The following is a 6,000-nucleotide window of genomic DNA, read 5'->3' as shown; positions in this document are numbered from 1 at the left end:
TATTTTGATGGAAAATTCAAATATTCAAAATCTGGAATACCGTGAAAAGAAAAAAAAAATCAGGATTTACCTGCCATCAGACTTGGTATCCTTAAGAGAGATAAAATTAAATTTTAGTTGATTAAATATAGTGCTTGACATTATGACACAACATAAAATATAGGCTTTTGTGTTTCCTGTTAGGAGAAGAATTAAAGTGCGGACTCTTCTTTCTCCTAACAGGTTGACTAATATATACAAAAATTATCTAATTTCCTTTTTTACAATTTCTATCTTGATTCTATTTCCAGGTAGGATGTAGAAAGTTGCAAAGTATTGTTGGCATTTTTAAATTTGGTGACCGACAGGTAGAGAAGCAAGCTTTCCATAGCTATAGACAAAGGACCTTCTGGGATAAGGAGAAACCAGCCAAACTTTTAACAGCCATGTGTGAACTGGCAGGGTGGACTCGAAGCTGAAGACGCCTCAAAGTGCAGAGTCTGTTCTCTCCACCAGCCAGTTCTCCCCCATGAGGCTGGGGCAAGTCAGTGGCTTTAGAGAAGGTTGCTGGCTGCAAGCAGAGAGAGAGATCTGTCCTCTCATGGTCTTAGATCCCTAAGCCTGGCTGGGGGGAAGGGCTTAAATCCCTAAGCAATACACTTGATAATGTCATGAATCTTAATGAACTAAAGCTGCAACCTAGAAAGAAATTAAATGTAGAGATAAATCATGTCCATGGATTAGAACACTCATTAATGTGAAGATGCCAATACTCTCCAAATTGCTCTATAATCCCAATAAAAACCTCGGCACGCTTTTTTCTTTCTTTTTTGGTCGAAGTTAACAAGTTTATTCTAAAATTTATATTAAAATGCAAAAGACAGTCTTGAATAATAAGAACAAAACTGGCAGACTACTAGATTTATAAATCCTATTAATCTAAGATGTTAATATTGTATTACATAAGACTGAGTCCTTGATCATTTTCTCTCTCTCTCTCTCTCTCTCTCTCTCTCTCTCTCAAAGCCTAAGGGAGATGGCAGAGAAGACACATAATGGTGGCCAGGTTAACTGTAGCATCTTTGACTTGCCTGTGTGGTGGGGGGCTTTCCTGTTGGAGTACTGGTCCTCTCATCCAGCACAGAGGCCCTGTAGCCCCACACTGTGTGCAATTTAATGATATGAGGTTCAGATCCTTGTTACTATATACCTAGCCTCAAAAAATGTTCTGGGATAGTGTTTCTGTTATTTAAAGGAAGAAAAAAAAGATATATTATTGATTAAATTATGTCTAAAACTGGCTGTCTCCAGCATTTTAATCATTTGGTCATCAGACAGATGAATACTGTTCAGTACTATAGGATAAAATCTCCAATTTCCTCAATACAAACTACTGAAAGGTTGAAGGCTCCTAGATACTCCACAGTATTCAGACTGAGGCAATAACATAAATAAAAATGAACACCCCAGGTAACACACAGAAACTCAATTTCTTTGCCATGACCCTTTCTCCTTTCTTTCTTTTTAAATATGTTTTTATTGATTTCAGAGAGAAACATCATTGATTGGCTGCCTCCTGCATGCCCTCTACTGAGGACTGAGCCCAAACCTAGGCATGTGCTCTGACCCGAATCAAATGGCGATCTCCTGGTGCATGGGACTATGCTTAACCAACTGAGTCACACCAGGCTGGGCATCAATTCCCTTTCTTAATCATTAAACCCTTAGGACATCAGAGTTTGGTCAGCATCAGACTGTCTTAAGAACAAAGCCTCGCCCTGGTCAGTTTCGCTCAGTGGTTAGAGCATCGGCTTGTGGTCCAGAGAGACCCGGGTTCGGTTCCCGCTAAGGGCACGTACCTTGGTTGCAGTTTGTCCCCGGCCCTGGTTTGGTTGTGCGGGTGGCAACCACTCGATGTGTTCCTTTCACATCGATGTTTCTCTCTCTCTTCCTCTCTCTCCCTCCCACTCTGTCTGAACAAAATATGGAAAAATGTCCTCGGGTGAGGATTAAAAAAAGAACAAAGCCTCAGTTCTGTTGACATCTTGACTTCAGAAACAGGTAACATCTTGACTTCAACTGTCATGAAACCAGACATAACAATCCCATGGCTGACAATGATCAACCACTCCCTACCCTGGTTTTAACCAATTGGTAGAATCCAGACCCCAACTCTTTTAACCACCATAATTAATTATTTTTCCCCTGAAAGCCATCTGGGAGCTAGGTCTTTGAGCACTAGTTTATCTGTGATCTGGGCTTGGCGCCATTTCCTGAGCTAATAAACCCTTACTTTCTGGCTGCAAACTCCTATTCGTCTTTTATTGGGTATTGATATGCACGGGCAAATGGACCCCTTTAGTCCAGTAACAACAGAACATTTATGTGCTCTAGGTTTTACTTAAATGAACCTATTTAATTCTCACCAGAACCCTAAGAAGGAGGCACCATTATGATTCCTCTCTTACAAACTAAATAACTAAAAGAGCTTGTCTCAGAAGCGGAGCAGAAGCAGAGATTTTGACTCAACCTCACACAGGTTTTTAGCATCATTTGTTCACAAAGAAGCCTGGTTTTTATTAGAATAATTCTTCTTGTGTGTGAGGTTTCAGGCTTGATTTTTCTTTCTCAGCCTTGCTACAGTCATCTGGGGGAAATTTGTGTGGACTAGCATCCTGATCAGGGTTAACACAGTTTGTCTGGGCTTCCAGACACATAAAAGAACTTACTTCTCCTAACATTCATCTTGCTCCATGATGAAACCTGACTAGAATGTCTGAAAGTGTGTGCATATATATTATCTCACCTTAATCAGATATCCCATATGTGTCTGGAACCAATTTGGTGGCCCTCTGAAAGCTATATATATGTATATTGTATATCATCAGTGGACTTAATAAAAGGAGTTTGTGGGAACACTTTGTATTGTCTAATCACTATGCTGTACACCTAAAACTAATACAAATAATATTGAAAATAATAAATAAATAAATGGAGGTTGTAAAGCCAGGATTCAGGACAGTGTTGCCAATAATTCAACCACGGTAAATAAGAAAGGGGAAGATTGATTCCTTATTGGCTATTTTTTCTCTTAGAAATTGCTACCTGAATGTGGTCAAATTAACTTATTACAATCCAATATTACTGTGGTGTTTCTAAGAGGAACAACTTGTTGCATCATTATTTCAAAGAGCCAGGGTTGGACAGTTTAATAATTAGCCTTTCTTTTCTTTTCCTTTCTTTCTTTTTTTTTACATTTATCTTCAGACAGAGTGGGAGGGAGGGAGAGGGAGAGAGAGAGAGAGAGAAAGAAACATCGATGTGAGAGAGACACATCAATTGGTTGCCACCCGCACGACCCCAACCAGGGCCAGGATGAACTGCAGAGGTACGTGCCCTTGGTCGCAATCGAACCCAGGACCCTTTGGTCCACAGGCCAACACTCTAACCGCTGAACCAAACCGGCCAGGGCTAACCTTTCTTTATGTAACTTTAATTCCCAAGAAAATCATTTAGGAAAGTGATCAGCCCCCTCAGATTTACATCAAGTGTTGATACTTATGTTTCCATGTCTAACTACACACAAACTGGGTCCTAAGATTAATATGGTGTGTGACTCTCTGATTACATTTCTAGTTAAAATTATTGCAAGATTTTGCTTAAAACTTTACCTGAGAGCTCTTTTTCCTCTAATACAGACAAGCTAAACGTAGCTTTAATTGACCTAGGACTGGAAAATCATGCAATGGTAACACACTACCCTTTGCTTTGGAAGCTATAAAATCCCTTGAAAAAATTTTGTCTCCTTTCAACTAAAACTGATCTGAAGTTCCATATAAATATCAGTGAAAAACTTTTTTATGAGAAGCAACTGGAGCCCTGGCCGGTATGGCTCAGCGGTTAGAGTGTTAGCCAAAGGGTCCTGCGGGAGGCAGCCAATCGATGTGTCTCTGTCACATCGATGTTTCTCTTTCTCTCTCTTCCCCTCCCTCCCTTCAACTCTATCTAAAAAAATCAATGTAAAAATATCCTCAGGTGACGATTAACAAAGAAAAGCAACTTGAAGGCATGCTTCCATTCCCACTGTGGCCAAATTATTGATCTGAAGCAGCTTCTCAGGACTTGTTTCCTTTCAATGGACTCAAAACACTGCATCTTATCCATTTAGCAAAATGTATCACCATCAGTCCCTTATCCTTACCATTAAACTATAGATCTAGTAACTCAGTGAGCAATTTTGGTTTTTCAAAATGTTATTTGTATAATGAGCAGGAAATTTTGCGGCACTATTTCACTATTAATCATTGACATATTTCCTCACCTTATCAGAATATAGGAATGTAAACATTTTATGCAACTCACTCTTTTACCCATGGGCCAAAATAAGTTTTAACATAACAAAACACTAATTTTCCCATCTGCATATTCAGTACCTAAACATTCATGCATGAACAACATCAGAAGTCAGCACTTCAGATACTTGTCAGAAAATCCGACCAGGAATGTTCCAGCACCTGCTAGCACATCAGTTAAACCATCTGATAGTTGTGAAGATAGCTAACGAATATGTTAAATATTCCCCCAGATCCTTTGAGTTCTATCTCCGTATTATCAGGAAACAACTTACCTAGACCCTATTATCACAATTAAACACTATGCTATTGTCTTTCTAAATAGAGTTACAATAAAAGAAACGATCATTTGAAAAATATTTCTGGATCTTCTACAAAACTATAGTCAAAGACATGTCTATTAAGTTACTTGTATGAAGTAACTACTTAACTTTCCTATATAGGGTGCCAGAGAAATGTGTAAGTACCTGGCTCTAACTGATTGCGCCACTGGAGGTCCAGCTATGTAAATGTTGCCTTTTATTGAAGCAAAGGGACTACATTCCCTCATTCTCTTTGGTTCTGACTTCTAGAAAGCTCAGATTCAAGTTAGACCTTTACCCTGGGTTCCTGACACATATTGAATCCACTCAAGTTTCCTTCAAGCCAGCTCAGCAACATCTCTCTCTCCCACCTTCCCTACCACTCAGTGATTCTCAAAGGGAGGGTATTCCCCACCCTCAATTACATCCCTCCTCCATCTGGATGTCATTGGGGGTAATGAGAAATGTACTGATGGAAACAGGTTGTACTTGTGGTCGGTGTCTTTTTCACCACCTGTTTAATATGCATTTTGCATTGCAGCCTGTATTTTTGTATGCTGTTTTTGTTTTGCTAAGGCAGCTACGGAGAATAGTGCTGTAGGCACTGTTTGTCTGGTTAAAGCAGCTCTTTTTTTTTTCTTTCTTTTTTTTTATGAATTATTTATTTATTTTTTTGTTACAGATATTTTACCTTTTTACCCCATTGGCACCCCCCACCCCACCCCACCTCCGCCCCGTCCCCGGCTTAGTTGTCCATGTCCATTGGTCATGCATACACGCATATAAGTTCTGTGGTTTATCTCTTCCCACCCCCCTATCCCCCCCACCCCCTCTTCTGAGGGATGTCAGTCTGTGCCCTACTTCCATGTTTCTGGGTCTACTGTATTCCTCAGACTGTTATGTTCATTATATTCCGTATATAAGTGAGATCATGTGGTATTTGTCTTTTTCTGCTTGGCTTGTTTCACTTAGGATAATACTTTCCAGGTACCTCCATGTCGTCTCAAAGGATAAGAGATCTTTCTTTCTTACCGCTGCATAGTACTCCATTGTGTATATGTACCACAGTAAAGCAGCTCTTTTTGGTTTATTCTGTTCAGACACTGTTCATTAGTCACATTCTAAAACAAAAATCTGATTCTGCACTTCCTGCTCCCTTGGGAGACTATTCCTCTTTCCCCTTGAAGCAGAAATTACTTAGTCCTCAACCTCACTTTCCTTTCCTTTATCTTCTTAACTCAAAATACTTTAAGGGAGGTATAGGGAAAGGTAGATGCCAGACTACCTGCACTCACACATTAGTATTTCAAGCCCCCTCTCAGCTTTGTTCGTAGCACATAGGGTAAATGAACACATAATTATCTGTT

This window comes from Molossus molossus, unplaced genomic scaffold (genome assembly GCF_014108415.1).
Source record: "Molossus molossus isolate mMolMol1 unplaced genomic scaffold, mMolMol1.p scaffold_m16_p_5, whole genome shotgun sequence".
NCBI classification, from domain to species: Eukaryota; Metazoa; Chordata; class Mammalia; order Chiroptera; family Molossidae; genus Molossus; species Molossus molossus.
Note: the sequence above shows the minus strand (reverse complement) of the source record.